Source organism: Anas acuta, chromosome 8 (genome assembly GCF_963932015.1).
Source record: "Anas acuta chromosome 8, bAnaAcu1.1, whole genome shotgun sequence".
Taxonomy (NCBI): domain Eukaryota; kingdom Metazoa; phylum Chordata; class Aves; order Anseriformes; family Anatidae; genus Anas; species Anas acuta.
The window spans coordinates 19,335,619-19,351,405 of record NC_088986.1 but is presented as its reverse complement, the minus strand read 5'-3'; positions in this window follow the sequence as shown (position 1 = coordinate 19,351,405).

Below are 15,787 nucleotides of genomic sequence, written 5' to 3'. Positions count from 1 at the left end.
CATCTACTGCTCATCAGATACATTCTAGCTTGCTGTTAAGAAGAGAAAAACTGCAGATGTGGTTTCTCCTCACCAGTTTTGGCTTAATGGGGGATCTGTGTTGTGATATAACCCCAGCAGACAGCTAAGCCACACAGCTGCTCACTCACTTGCCATCCCCAGTTGGGATGGGGCAAAGAATGAGAAGGGGAAAAGTGAAAAAACTTGTTTTGAGACAAATGTGGTTTGGTAGTGTATGGGGTTTACGTGGCAAGGATTTCGTTGGGGGAGGAAGGGGGGGGTTGCAGGTGTGGCCTCTGTGAGAAGAATCTAGATGCTCTCCCTGTGTTGGGTAAGACCCAGTTCCAGATGGCTCCAAAGGGACCAGCCACTGGCCAAAGCTCAGCTGATGAGCAATGCTGGTTGTGCCTCTGGTAGAGCACATTGAGAAAGGGAAAACCTGCTGCACAGCAGCAGCTGGGAGGGGGGATTGAGAAAATGTAGAGAGAAACAACCTTGCGTACGCCAAGGTCAGTGAAGCAGGAGAGGGAAGAGGTGCTCTAGGTGTCAGCACAGAGGTTCCTCCACCACCTGTGGAGAGGACCATGGTGGAGTTGGTTCTCCCTCTGCAGACCTTGGTGTACTACATGGTGGCAGATACCCACCGTACAGCCTGCAGAAGGCTCCACGCCAAAGCAGGTGGATATGGTCAGAAGTAAGATGCATCCTGCTGAGGGTCCATGCAGGAGTTCTTGTCTGTTATTAATTGACAAAAAATCATATTTATCTTCCCTATGTTGAGTCTATTTTGCCTATGACTATAATCAATGAATAATCATTACCTCGATCCATGAGCTTTTTATTTGTATTTTCTCCCCTTGTTCTTCTGAGGGGGAATGAGAGAGAGCAGCTGTGTGGTTCTTAGCTGACTGCTGGTGTGAAACCACAACGTCTCCACTTACAGTGATGTTTTCTGCTCTTCCAGTCTCAGATATACCTATATAGCTTCACATCCTGTCCCTTTAAAGCACAGGATACACTGAAGCATGTCCCTACACTTTTCTAGTCCTACTGAAGTGTAAACGAGGGCAAAAATGTCAGAAAGAGGAATCTTCAGTGAATCCAGAGGGGAAAAAAATATACTGAAGAAAACATACCTTAGAGCTTATCCATATTACCCCAACTGTTTAACTTGCAGCTTTAATTAAGCCTCCTAAGCCCATAAGACCATAGTTATTTCATGGATGTTTACTGATTACCCTGATTAAGTGAGAGGAAACTGGGCCCAAATCATAGAAAGTCTTAGTGTGAACAAAATTGTGTGGTGTAAGTGCCTGAAGTAACTAGGAAAATAAAACTAACATTCACACTTTTAAGGAAAAGGTACAGCATTGAAGAGGCTTTCAGGGTAGGGCATAACTGCATTATCTGAGCATTCCCTAGGCTCCCAACCTTAGATGCTATCGCGCTGAGGAAACTTGGTGTGCTAGCTCTAAGGAACACCACGGAGCGTAGAGTGGAGTGGAGACACCACGGCTAGGCTCTGTAATCAGGTGGGGCCTCGATTGTTCTTGTGCACAAAGATGCACTTTTTGCCACCCTAAGCCAAAGACCTGTCATGTTTTGACAAATGCTGTACCCTAGTGTACTTTTTGCTCATTATAATATCATTATAATACCAAAACACACCTCCATCCCAAAAGCTACCCGCCTCCAAGGTGCGACCACCCCTCACTGAGCATGCGCTCTGAATTTCTCGGAGCCTATTACTTTAAACGGAGACGGGAAAACTTTACACCAATCATAACTAAGATATGCTTGACTAGAGCCACTCAAGCTCCACCTAAAAGATAGAAAATAATATAAATTGCCCCAAGAGAGAGGGGATGTTAGGGAAGATACCATCGTCAGGGGAGATACCATCCCGAGGACATACAACATCCTTAGGACCTCCTGACTCCTGGGATCAGTCGACGAGCTGAGCCTCTCTTCCCCCCCCATTGGGACGCCTTTGGGTGAGATCTGAATATTTGCTTATAAATCTCTATAGAGTCTTTGATCCTTTTAACGCGTTTATTTCTAGGCTGCGCACCTATAACACCTGTAACACCTATAACACCTGTAACACCTATAACACCTGTAACACCTAGAACCCACACCTAGAACCCACACCTAGAACCCACACCTAGAACCCACACCTAGAACACACACCTAGAACCCACACCTAGAACCCACACCTAGAACCCACACCTAGAACACACACCTAGAACCCACACCTAGAACCCACACCTAGAACACACACCTAGAACACACACCTAGAACACACACCTAGAACACCTGTAACACCTGTGTATTTCATGCATACTAGCTTGCTTTTGCAGATAGTCACTATCACCGGCAATCCAAAAGAACCTGATTATCTGTTGCTGTAATAAACCATACTTGATTGCATTGTGATAGCTCTCATTAATGCAACTAGGGTGAGGGTGGTTATCCGTGATAGTTCAGTGTTCTGAATCTAACCAGACCCCCAGACGGTTAATGCATTGTTGGTGAATGTCTGAACGGACCCCCAGGTGGTTAATACGTTTTTGGTGAATGTCTGAGCGGACCCCCAGGTGGTTATTACGTTTTTGGTGAATGTCCGAACGGACCCCCAGTTTTGGTGAATGTCCGACTGGTTCAGTACTCTGAATCCAACCGGGCCCGTAACGGTTAATCAGCTACACCCCTTTAACGCGACAGTACAAATTGTTACATTAAAATTAGAACCAGACATTGAGAAAGGGCCAAAAAAAGACAGCTGATATAATATGAACTTATATGTAAATATAATGTATTCTACTTCAGCTACACAAGTCAATACATTTAGATCCTGCTTGATGACAATACGTGTGGCATTTTTGAATTAAATCTGTACACAGTCTCCCCAAAAATTGCACAAAATAAATTTTCTGAGGTGAATTCTATGTCTTTCATTCTATGCTTTAAAAAGGTGTCCTTATGGAAGGAAAAATTATCAGTTATGACAACAACCTTGGAAGTATCAAAGGCAGGAAAGCAATGAAAGCATTTGCAACAGTTGGCAGAATTTTTATGAATCGGCATGTTACAAAACAAAACAAGGTCTCTTATAGTCTATAAAAATGAAATCTGAGGATGAAAGTCAAAGCAATACATTAATATTCTTCATTAATGAGAGTCATTAACTGTGAGTCATTTGGGTGATTTACTAATTCCATAGATGTATATGCATCACACAGATCACAACATAGAAACTTAGTTATGAATATGCATTAGGCATGCATTTCCTTCTTCTATTGCTCTATGATTTTTAACTTCATCAATAGGCTTATTAGATTGTAAATGAGTTTCTCAATCTCTCTTTCATGTCTTATCTGTTAAATGGGTCTGCCTTGTTTTGTTCTGTGAACTTAAGACTTGTCAATATATGAGATTTTATGTAACATGTTTGAATGGCTTCTTAAATTGTATAAAACTCTACAATGGAGCTGCCAATCTGCAAACTGCCAACCTCTAGATTTCCAATTAATAGTTTTTGTACTACAAAAAGAATGCCACTTTACAGAATGTTTGCATTCCTTAGGATCTTATGAATCCATTTGATTTCATTTAATATTTTAAAAACAATTATCAAAGGTCTTTTCAAATATTTTCATAGACAATCACTTTCTAGATTATATATATATTTTTTCAATTTTTTGAATATTGTCATAGTTCAATGCTTGAATGCTATAAAGCAATGAGCTCCCACTGCATTTAATGGAGAAAGGTCACCTTGTGTTGAAGAACTCATCTATATTTCTTTGCTCCATCCTGTCTTGCATTTAATATGGAGAATCAACACATTACCAGTTTGGATAACCTTAATCTGTCCTGGCTATTTTTCCAAAGTGTAACAGTACCAGTGTGTGCTAAGAGTCTCCATCAGTTAAGTACTATTCAAATTTATGGCAGAGCAAGTGATTTGAAAAGCAGGCCAGTCATACCAAAGACCAGAGTTTTTCAGGCTTTACTGAGTGTCTGAGGAATATTGGGGAATGATCTAGTTTTAATGCATCAGTAATCCATTTTCATTCACAAGAACTTGCTCTTAAGCAAGATTCAAGAGATTCATAGTTTGATCTTTAGTTATGGTCAAAAAAATTTAGAATATCTGTGTACAAATTTAATCCTGAGATAACTGTGTATTCCTCCAATCCTGGTATTTCAGCAGAAGCTACAGTGGCCTCTATGCTGGCTGAATGGCAGCTCCTAACTCACTGTTTTCCCTCGCTCATCTGTTACCCAAGTGTAGTGTTGGCTGATGAGGAACTCAGAACTAGGAACTCTCTCAAAAAGTTAATCTCTGGCAGCTGAGCCTGAGCTATGCAGGAGCCCCATTGGGCAAAAGAGGACAAAGAGAAGATATCCACACAGAAAAGTGCTCAGTGTCTCCACTTATATCTTCGGTGGTAAAAACAGCCTTCAGGAATCCCAGCCACCTGACACCAGAGGGAAAGTCTGGATCAAGGAAGAGTTAGACTTGGTAGAAGAGGTTCAGTTTGGAAACATTTAAACATTTAAAACAATTAAAACATTTATCTCCAAAGACTGTTCCAGTAGAGTAAACAGGAATAATTTTAGTGTGTATTACAAAAACTTTGCTTCTGTGTAAGACTTTTTCAAAACATCTTTAAAATTCTGAGCTTTAGCTTTTTCTGTTCATTGTTTGAGATGCCCCATTTTTTCCATTACATGTTAAAAAGCACTGATGTATTAACAGACAAGCCTTCACAGAATCACAGAATCACAGAATTTCTAGGTTGGAAGAGACCTCAAGATCATCGAGTCCAACCTCTGACCTAACGCTAACAGTCCCCACTAAACCATATCCCTAAGCTCTACATCTAAATGTCTTTTAAAGACTTCCAGGGATGGTGACTCCACCACCTCCCTGGGCAGCCCGTTCCAGTGTCCAACAACCCTTTCAGTAAAAGCCTTCTTTCTGTTAATCTGTCAACTTGTCTATCATTTTTATTAGAAAGAGTAGTAATTTAAAGCATGCTTAAGAAAGAGATTGGTACTTCTTTATAACTGTTAGAGTGGTGACTACTGCCTCTATAAGTGGGGAATTTGTTTAAGCACTGCCAGATATCTAATCAATTGAGCAAGTAATAGTTAAATATGCTATTGTAGCAGTTAGTAATAATGCTAATGATCTTGGTAACTGATTTATTTTTTTCATTAAACATTGTAGATCTTGAACAGCTAGGGCTTCAGGGAATTATTCTGTGAAGCTGTCATTGAAATATAAAGACAGTTTGCAAAATAACATTGTATAGCACTTCAGAACATTTCAAGACTTAACAAAGGTTTGATTCATAACATTACTAACATTGTTATTTTTATTAAAGTTTTAAAATGATTTGGCTTCAGTAAATGTTCTAAAAAAAAAAAAAAAAAAAAAAAATAGAAGAGCTCCAGAAGACATAACAGTAATTCATGCTAAAATACTGAACATTAAGCACTTCAGCTACTCCTTTGGAAATGTGACCAAATCAAGTATTATTTACTTGAAAAAGAAATTGTTATATTTCAGTAGTGTTTATGATCTGGTAGGCTGCTGGCATAACATGACATCATTATGGGACATCTACTCACTAAGAAAAAAAATCTTACAAATCTGACTATAGAGTTGCCTTTCAAAAATTAGTTTTAGTTGCTACAAATGTCATGGATTCTCAAAATGACCATTAGACCATTTCTCTCTTCCATGGAAACATTGCCATTTTTAGAACTGCACTTTTGATCCGATTAAAAACAAAACAAATAAACCAAAAATAATAGCAGGAAAGACAGCAAGGACTGAGAAATTCCCCAAAACTATGTTTTCAGAATTTACACTTATGGGAAGTGTTTTTGAACTTAAAATATAAAAACAAAACTAAACAACAAGCTCAGTAGCATATTTGCCTAAATGTGAGCTCATTAAATTATTTACTTAAATACAGTAAATGAGAAATATGTACTGCTCTTGGGATGAACATTTGTTAACAAGTTCACATTCCAAAGAAGTTTTGTGTTCTTTTCTGGCTCTCGGTCATTTTCAATCCCCTGTAACTATTCTCTCTCTCACCTTCCCATTTTTTGTTTGCTTGTTTGTTTCTGTTTTTTCTTTCTTATGTCTTTCTTTTTCCAAGCTTCTGTCCCTGTGGACTTCTCCCCATATGCTTGTGCACATTCAGATCTGTTTCTTATGGCAATATTTTTTTTCTTTTAGTTGTTATTTAGTTATTTATAAGCAAACTGGACAACAATAAATATCTCAAAATAAATTCTATTTTTTTCATTAATATTAATGACCAAAAGAAGGTAACATATTTTGAAATACCATAAATAAAACAGTGTTTAGGAGCAGGCACATTAATATTTTATAGCTACTCTTTTTTTTTATTTCCTTTTTTATATTCTTGTCATATTTGTCTTTCATATTTTTTTCAGTCATTTTTATTGATTTTTCTACTTTTTTGTTTGTTCGTTTATGTCACCTTCAGGTTCTTTAACTTCCCATTTTGCATTTCTTCTGCTACTTGTTTCCACCTCTTATTTCTTTCATGTGAATATTTCATTTTCCCTATTTCTTTTAAACACGCAGTCTTTTAACAGTTCTCTCCATCTTAGAATCATAAAATTGTTTGGGATGGAAGGGACCTTAAATGTTGCAACCCCCGCCATAGGCAGGGATACCTTCTGCTATACCAGGTTGCACCAAGCCTCATTCAACATGTCTCCGAACACTTCCAGGAATGGGGCATCCACAACTTCTCTGGGCAACCCGTTCTGATACCTCACTACTTGCACCATGAAGCATTTCTCCTGAATATCTAATCTAAATCTACCATCTTTTAGTTTAAAGAGCCAAAAACAAAAACAGAAAACTTCACCTCAGCCTATCTTTATAGGAGCCTATCTTTGTGGCCCTCCTCTGTGTCTGCTCTAAGAAGTCTATGTCTTTCTTGTGTTGGGGTTCAAAGACCTGGGTGCAATAGTCCAGGTGTAGTCTCATGGCAGTGGAGTAGACGGAGAGATTCACCTCCCTCAGCCTGCTGGTCATGCTTGTTTTGATGCATCCCAGGATATGACTGGGTTTCTGGGCTGCAAACACACATTGCCAGCTTGTGTGCAGTTATTCATCCACCTCTACCTCCAAAGTCCTTCTCTCTAGGGCTGCACTCTATCCACTCATTTCCCAGACTGTATTCCTGCTTGGGATTGCCTTGGCTCAGTTGCAGTAAAGGCCTTCTCCTTGGCCTTGTTGAACTTCACGAGGTTCATAAGCACCCAACTCCCAGGGCTGTCAAGGTCCATCTGAATGGCATTCTGTCCCTCCATGTTTTTGAGTTTGGAGAGATTCTTTCTAGACTGAGATGAGAGATTAAGAATAAGAGATTGTTTCTAGGAGAGAAAGAAGTAAAAATGTTCTAACACAAAGATATTTCATGACACAACTATGTCTGTTTGGGACAATTAATGTATTGTTATCTTCTGAAAGCAACCTATAATGATATGGATAAAAACATTACTCTTTTTTTTTTTTTTTTGGTTAATTCTTCTTGTTCAATTTTATTCCATCCTTTCAAAGTAGCATGATGCAAACTGCGTAAACATGACATCCTACATTCACAAATTCACATGCAGTTTTTGTTAAAAGATGAAGTATAGAGAGGATGATGAAGTGTAGCAAATTCTAATGAATTTCAGATTTTCTTAGTTATGAAATGCAGCTCCACTGAATTTTGCTGACATAGCATAGTGTATTCTGTTCTCCTTGGGAATAGACTATAGGATAAATTAATGAAACCAAGTAGCAAATCAAGCAAATTACAGCTTCACAAGGGAACTGAGTAAACTGCAGGTCTTCTTGCCTCTGATGACTACTCTGTCACTTTAGTACTAAATTCTTTTTACTTTTCTCTGTCTCTCTCTCTTTTTTTTTTTTTTTTTTTTTTCTCCCTGGAAGCATATTAAAAAAAAAAAGGAAAGTAAGTACAGAAAAAGGTATCCTTAAAGTGGAGTATCTCTACACATTGTTTAACATTTTATAATATTTTCTATTAGCTGAGCTCAGCCAATGAATTTACTGCCTACAAAAATAAAGTCAAAGGGTGCTCCCATCCTTTAGTGTTCCTTTCTCTTTAGCTGTACAATAGAATTATAGATGAAAATGCCAGATTTTTATTAGCAAACTGCTTAGAAATTGTTTTAGATTTCTTATGTAATCTCATATTAATGCACTAGGACTGTGTCCAACACCATGTTATTTTTGGCGAGCTTTGAAGTTTGTTATCCTGACTGAGCCTAAAATCCCACTATGCTCATAATAATGCTTTTTGATGGCTGTGTTTGTAGTAAAACTCATCTCTTACTTCCCCACCAATCAAGCAAAATGCAAAGGTCATAGATCATAGATCATAGAATCATAGAATATCCCAAATAGGAAGGGACCCATAAAGATCATCAAGTCCAACTCCTGGCTCCACACAGGGCAATCCAAAACTCAAACTCTATGTCTGAGAGCCTTGTCCAAATTTTTCTTGAATTCAGACAGGCTTGGTGCTTTGACCACTTCCCTGGGAGGAACCTTTTCCAGTGCTTGACCACCCTTTCTGTGAAGGACTTTTTCCTAATATCCAGCCTAACTCTACCATGACACAGCCAGTCCCACGGGTCCTATTGCTGGTCACCAGAGAGGAGATCATTGCCTGCCTCTCCACTACCTTGTGAAGATGCTGCAGACCACATTGAGGTTGCACCTTAGTCTTTTCTTCTCTAAGCTGAACAAACCAAGTGATTTCAGCCATACCTCCTAAGTCTTGCCCTCAAGACCTTTCACCATCTTTGTAGTTCTCCTTTGGATGATCTCTAATAGTTTTATGTCCTTCTTATACTGTGGTGCCCAAATTTGTACATATTACTCGAGCTGAGGCTACACCAGTGCAAAGTGAAGAGGGAAAATCGTTTCCCTCAACCAGAATCACAGAATCACAGAATCACAGAATTTCTAGGTTGGAAGAGACCTCAAGATCATCAAGTCCAACCTCTAACCTAACACTAACAGTCCCCACTAAACCATATCTCTGAGCTCTACATCTAAACATCTTTTAAAGACTTCCAGGGATGGTGACTCCACCACCTCCCTGGGCAGCCTGTTCCAGTGCCTAACAACCCTTTCAGTAAAGAAGTTCTTCCTAACGTCTAACCTAAAACTCCCCTGGTGCAACTTTAGCCCATTCCCCTTCGTCCTGTCACCAGGCACGTGGGAGAACAGACCAACCCCCACCTCACTACAGCCTCCTTTAAGGTATCTGTAGAGAGCGATAAGGTCGCCCCTGAGCCTCCTCTTCTCCAGGCTGAACAATCCCAGCTCCTTCAGCTGCTCCTCGTAGGACTTGTTCTCCAGGCCCCTCACCAGCTTCGTCGCCCTTCTTTGGACCCGCTCAAGCACCTCAATGTCCTTCTTGTAGCGAGGGGCCCAAAACTGAACCAGCTGGCAATGCTGGGCTTAATGTACCCCAGGATATAGTTGTCCCTTTTGGCTGCCGGGGCACACTCTTGACTCATATTCAACTTGCTATCAACTTGCTCTCCACCTTCTTGTCCCCTAGTCAGAACATTTATCCATGGTTGCAATGTCCCAGGTGCAATATCAAGTACTTACTCTTGTAGAACTTCATGTTTGGTGATTTCCCAAAGCTCACATTGGTCAAGATCTCTTTCAAAGTCTCCGTACCCTCAAGGGAGTCAACAGCTGGTCCTTGTTTAGTAACTTCCACAAACTGGCAATGTTGAAGAGAAGTGCCTCTAAAATGGTGCCCTGGGGAACCTCATTAGTGTTGATGGGTAGACAGAAGTCCAGGCACAGATGTAGCTGCAGCTGAGAACTTCTACCACACTGGCTGTGTTTGCTCTGTATATCATTTGATATGATTTTAGTGGAACTCCATATTTCTAAAGTAACACGACCAGATTTTTTCCAACCACAGTTAAAACACGATTTTATTATCAAATTATATCTTCTTATAGGAAGAATATAGGACTTTTGCAGTCATTTAGGGCTACAGTTCAATAAAGAACTTAAGTCCATGCAAAAAATAGTCTCTATTCAACAAAGCATGTGGGCATATATGTGAAGATTGACATTAATCCTTAATGTATACACTTAGATATTTTTATGTGCATGGATGAGTCCCAGAGCACTTTTTGCAAGACTGAGGCCTTAACTTTGAATGTTGTCATAATACAGAATTTGAGCAACTGTTATGAAAGTTCACTAGAGTACATAATTTTGTCAAAAGCATGACAGGTCATTGGCTCAATGTAACAAATGTGCAGCTTATCGGTCTTGGTGTGCACAAGATCAGTCGAGTCCCACTCTTGCCACAGAGCCTAGCTGCGTTGTCTCCACTCTGTTCTACACTCTGTGCTGTTCCTTAGATTCAGCACACCAGATTCCCCAAGTGTGATTAACATCTAAGGTTGGATGCCTCGGGAACTTCTGTGTAGTGCAGCTACACCCCAGCTGGAAAGCTTCTTCAATGCTGTACCTTTTCTTTAAAATGTGAATATCAGTTTAATTTCCTAGTCACGTCGGGTAATTGTTCCACACAACATCTTCACGGGGACATAGAGCCATTGACCACCACTCGCTGATTGTGACCTTCAAGCCAATTCTTTATCCACTGAGTGGTCCACCTAGGACCATGTCAAAGGCTTTACCAAAACTGAGGTAGAAAAGTCCTTGCTTTCATTTATGTTGGACTGATTTTATTTATTTATTTATTTATTTATTTGTCATTATTTTTACACAGCATGTGATCCACTGCAACAGATGCACTGGAAATGACTCTTCAAAAAATAAAAATGAATTAATTTTTTAAGTCTTCCATTTTTAGTCTCTCTACATCTGTCATGGCTACAAAGGTAAGAAATGAAGGTGGCATACTATAGAACATGTATATAAATTATCACTGTAAGGAAACAATCTCTGGCCTTTTCAGCCTATGCTGTTGAATTTTTATTTTTCATGTTAGTCACTTTTTGGTCACTTTTTTTTTTTGGTTAGATTATTTTTATGAGATAATTAAGTTCCTGGATCAGCAATCATGCAAGAACTGTGTATGTGTGTGAGTTTCTCCCATTCTCTTCCACTTCCTAGGTAATTCAGCACATAAGAGTGAAATGAAAATGTGTCAGTGCATTTGGGGAGAGAATGATGAAGTAGCACAAAGCTATAATAAGTCAATTTAAAATGAATATGCATTGATAGATACTTCCTTGCTTCCACTTCAATTTCAAAATATTAAATGCTTCTTATTAGCAATAAGCAGAAAAAAAATATGAATTTAAAATATTGTTAATACTTTCAATATACTGTTGACAAAAGAACTTAGCCCCACAGGATCATTCTTTATTGCCCCCTGTTTACTTTGATGTTAAAAAAAGATGTCTTAATAATTTCCAGGTTCTATTCTGACTTTGCTTTTTAAAATAGTAAAAGAAAAATATCAACTGCAGGAATTGATATGTTGTTTCTAAATTCTTCAAGAGCTGTTATGTAAAGAAAAATTGACTTTAAGCTAGTCTTTTCCTGGATCTAGAAACTTCAGTTCATTTTAATAATACCATAGCAGTCAAAAATATGTTGTCCCCATGTTAGAGAATATAAATCTTGTTCCACCTCAAAAATAAATAAGTAAGGCTTTGTTTTTCTAGATTAATTGGAGATAAAAGTATTGATGTCTCCAACACTGTAGATTTCAACTTACAATTAATGGCTTGTTTCCGTCCTTTTAAATGGAGGCAATCAAATTCTAAGCTAATTAGGTATGGAAAAAACATACTTTATGTCCCAAGTTTAGGGAAACTTTTGACTTGAAGTAAAAGGGTTTCAGAAGCTTCAGAAGAAAATATATTAATGAAACTATGCCACATGCAAAGACTATTTTAATACTATTTTTCTTTTTCTGTTCTTTTTTTTTATTTTTTTTATTTTTTTTTCAAGCCAGCATATTTTAGATGCCATGATTTAGCTGCAGTAAGAACTGCTCTTCTGTAACTGCAGTATTTTCTCAAAAGGCCTGAATCAGTTACAGTGAATTGTTTTTTATGTCCCTGTTCACAACATAGAACTGAGAAAGTAGTGCATTATCTTCCTTTATTAAAATGTAATGTTTCATTGCACTGACATCATAAAGGATGTTTTCCTCAATTTGCTGCAACCAGAATTAACTAATTTCTCGCTTCCTCGGAAAAGTTTAGCAAACAGTCAGCATATTCTTTTTTTTATTATTTATTTATTGGTCAGTGCTGTGCTGCTCTATAGAAGGGAATTCTGTGTTTAAATTAAATGATTCAAAAGATACTGAGTAAGTACTATAGCAAAAATAAAAAAGTGCTGAAGTCCTGATATTATTTATAATTGGCAGATTTTTTATGATTCTGTACAATAGTCTTAAAAGATGGAATGATCCATTGATATTTACATTTTATTTCATTTTTTTACCATAATGCTCATGGAATTTACATGCTCCCATTTCCCCACAGATAACTGTAGAAGACAAAAAGGAACTCTAAACAAGGGAGACTGGGGGAAAAGGTGGATAAACTGAGTTACCAAAAAATGAAATGCTTTTCCAAATGTTATGCTATTGTTTCACTGTAAGTCAAATCTCAGAATGTTGATGCCATTTTCATCACTTTGCCACCAGTTATTCTTGACAAAATAAAGCTTCTTGTTCTCATTAGGGTTCATGGAAAAAAATGCAAAATTTTACACTAGCTGCCCATTTCTTGGTAGAGAGGGCTAAGAGTTTTTCTTTCCTAACTATAACCATAACAGAATGAAAAATTAAGTAAACTGTGTCCTGGGCTGCATTCCGAGGGCCTTTTGTGGCCCTCCTCTGTGTCTGCTCTAAGAAGTCTATGTCTTTCTTGTGTTGGGGTTCAAAGACCTGGGTGCAATAGTCCAGGTGTAGTCTCATGGCAGTGGAGTAGACGGAGAGATTCACCTCCCTCAGCCTGCTGGTCATGCTTGTTTTGATGCATCCCAGGATATGACTGGGTTTCTGGGCTGCAAACACACATTGCCAGCTTGTGTGCAGTTATTCATCCACCTTGTGAAATATGTTCATCTGATTCGTGTCAATATGGAACAATGCTAGGGCCTCATGATGAAATGTGACCTTCTGTCTTACATACTCTTGTATAACCACAAGTCCAAGAGAAACAGAGTGGTTAGTGTATATAGTTCTTGTATGTTGCAAAAGAATGGTCTAGCAGTTTGTGTTGATAGAGGGTTTGAAGGGTAAACCTTGAGACTCAGATCTGGGAGATAACAGAATAGAGGGGAATTTTTTGAGATAACTGCTGACTATTGCATGGGACACAAATTTCTGACATCCAGCCCAGAGACTACTAAATAAGGAGAGGGGGGAAGCTGAAGAACGAGTGAAGGACAAAGCCTAGGAGGAAGACTATGAACCTTCAGTACAAGCGACCCCCAGACGGACCACCAGAGACTGATACGCATGCGTCCGTGGTATGGTTCGGGTCCCGGGAAACTAATTATAATAACCCTACCTTTTCCAAAAGTGGTGATGAATATGTATTAGCTGAAGAGCATAAAAACCATCCGCCTGATGTAACTTGGGTGCGTCTTGGTGGAGCAGAGATTCCCGGTGCACCCAGTGCTGTTTGCTTGGTGTGAACACCAACCACAAAGTTTCCTTTATTGTCTTGGTGTCTAATTTTTACCCAGAAACTCTCAATCTGTGCATTTCTGTTCTTCAAAGATAACTGTGCAATCAATCCTTTTTTTTTTTTTTTTTTTCCAGAGAGGGCAGCCCCCAACATTCCTTCTTTGCCTTTCCCATCTGCCCATTTTATAACCATCAATTGCAGTAATGCAGTGGTGTGATTCATCCTACAAAGTTTCCATGACAGCACTTAAAAATCTTAGTTTTCCATCTGGATGGTGGTTAGGTGGTTATCAGGTCCTGCTGTTAACCCATGCTGTGTGTGCATGTTTATAGAGGCAGCTCATTTGGTTCTTTGACTGACTAACCTTTTTCACTGAACCTTTTTGATGGTTGTGGGACATTACTCACTGTGATAGGTGCTCAAGAGCACCCTGTTGTTGCTTGTGAGTGAATGAGTTTTACAGTTTAGCTCCACCCCAATCCAGTTCATTCTGCTAAAATAATTTAGTAATTTAAGATGATGTAAATAGAATTGTGGAGTGTTCTGAACATGCATCAGCCAAAGATTCATGCAACAGAATGCTGATGTGCTCTTGTTTTATTTATGTATCATTTTATTCCTTTCACAATAGTTGTACTTCTAACAACTGCTAACATTTTATTTGCTTCTGGGCTAATGCCAAATGCAGAGCTGATTGCTTTAGCTGCAGTGTCTCAACCCTGAGTAGCAATGAGCAGCCTAGGGCCTATCATTTTGAATGCAATTTGTTTTCTTCTCTGGACATCACTTTACATTTAGTCAAAGTGAATTTCATTTATCAGTCTATTAGTTATAAATTCTCATAGGAACATTTTTCAGTTCTTCATAAGATCCTTTCATCACTATACATTTTCAAATTTCATATAGTCTGAAAAACATAACAAGCTCACCAGGATTTGTGATTTTGTGAATGATGATAACAGTGGGTCTGAATAAGAGACTATGGAATTATAAGGATATTAACCATTCATGTGAGGAGTTATGAAGATGTAGAAAGACAGGTTTCAGCATAAAATCCTGCCAAAATTCCTAGTTTTGAGAAAGTACTATTTGTTTTCATCCTCTACTTTCTCTATTTTAACTGATTATTTTTATTATTTTATCCAGGCATGGAGCTTCTTCTTAGTTTCCCTAGAAGATTTTCATAATGAATTTTCCCCAAACTTTCTGAAATCCAAACAGTATAGGTTAACTACATCTCCCTTATCCATATGTTCTTCATCCCTACAAAGCAAAGAAGATAAGTAGAGATTCTGCTAAGACTGCAATGAAGCTTGCAATACAAATTTGTTATTTTTTCAGGACCATTTTTTTTTTTTTCCAGAAAAGTAAATGTTTATTTGTTTCAGAAAAGTAAATGTTCATCCAAACCATGGATGAATTTCAGTTTGAACTAACAGTTCAACCATGAGATTCTAAGCATTTGGAATCTCATTTTCCATAGTTCTGAAATAATCTATAGTGAAGTAGAGATCAGGTTCTCCTCCCAAGGACCAAATGATAAGACGAGGGGAACCAGCCTCAAGTTGTGCCACGGGAGGATAAGTTGGAGAATAGGAGAAATTTCTTTACTGAAAGGGTTGTGTGGCTTTGGAATAAGCGTCCAAGGGAATTGGTTGAATCACCATCCCTAGAGGTCTTCAAGAAGTGTGTAGATTTAGAATTTAGTAGCATGGTTTAGTGGTGGTCTTTAGTACTAAGTTAAAGGTTGCAACAGATGATCTTAGAGGTCTTTTCCAACCTGAATGATTCTATGCTTCTGTGATTCTACATATTTTTACTGAACCGTGCTCTGAGTTCATCTAGAATGATGAATTGTATCCTCAGATCTGAGGTAAAAAAATATATAAATCTTCAAAATTTTAATTTTTGTTTTCCACTCCATAATGCAGAAAACACTGAATGGCTTTTATTCCGCTTTTTCAAAAAGCCAAGGAATATTTTGGACATCAGGACATTCACTTTTTATTCCAGGTACAAGCATAAGAAACCATACACAGCAAAAAAT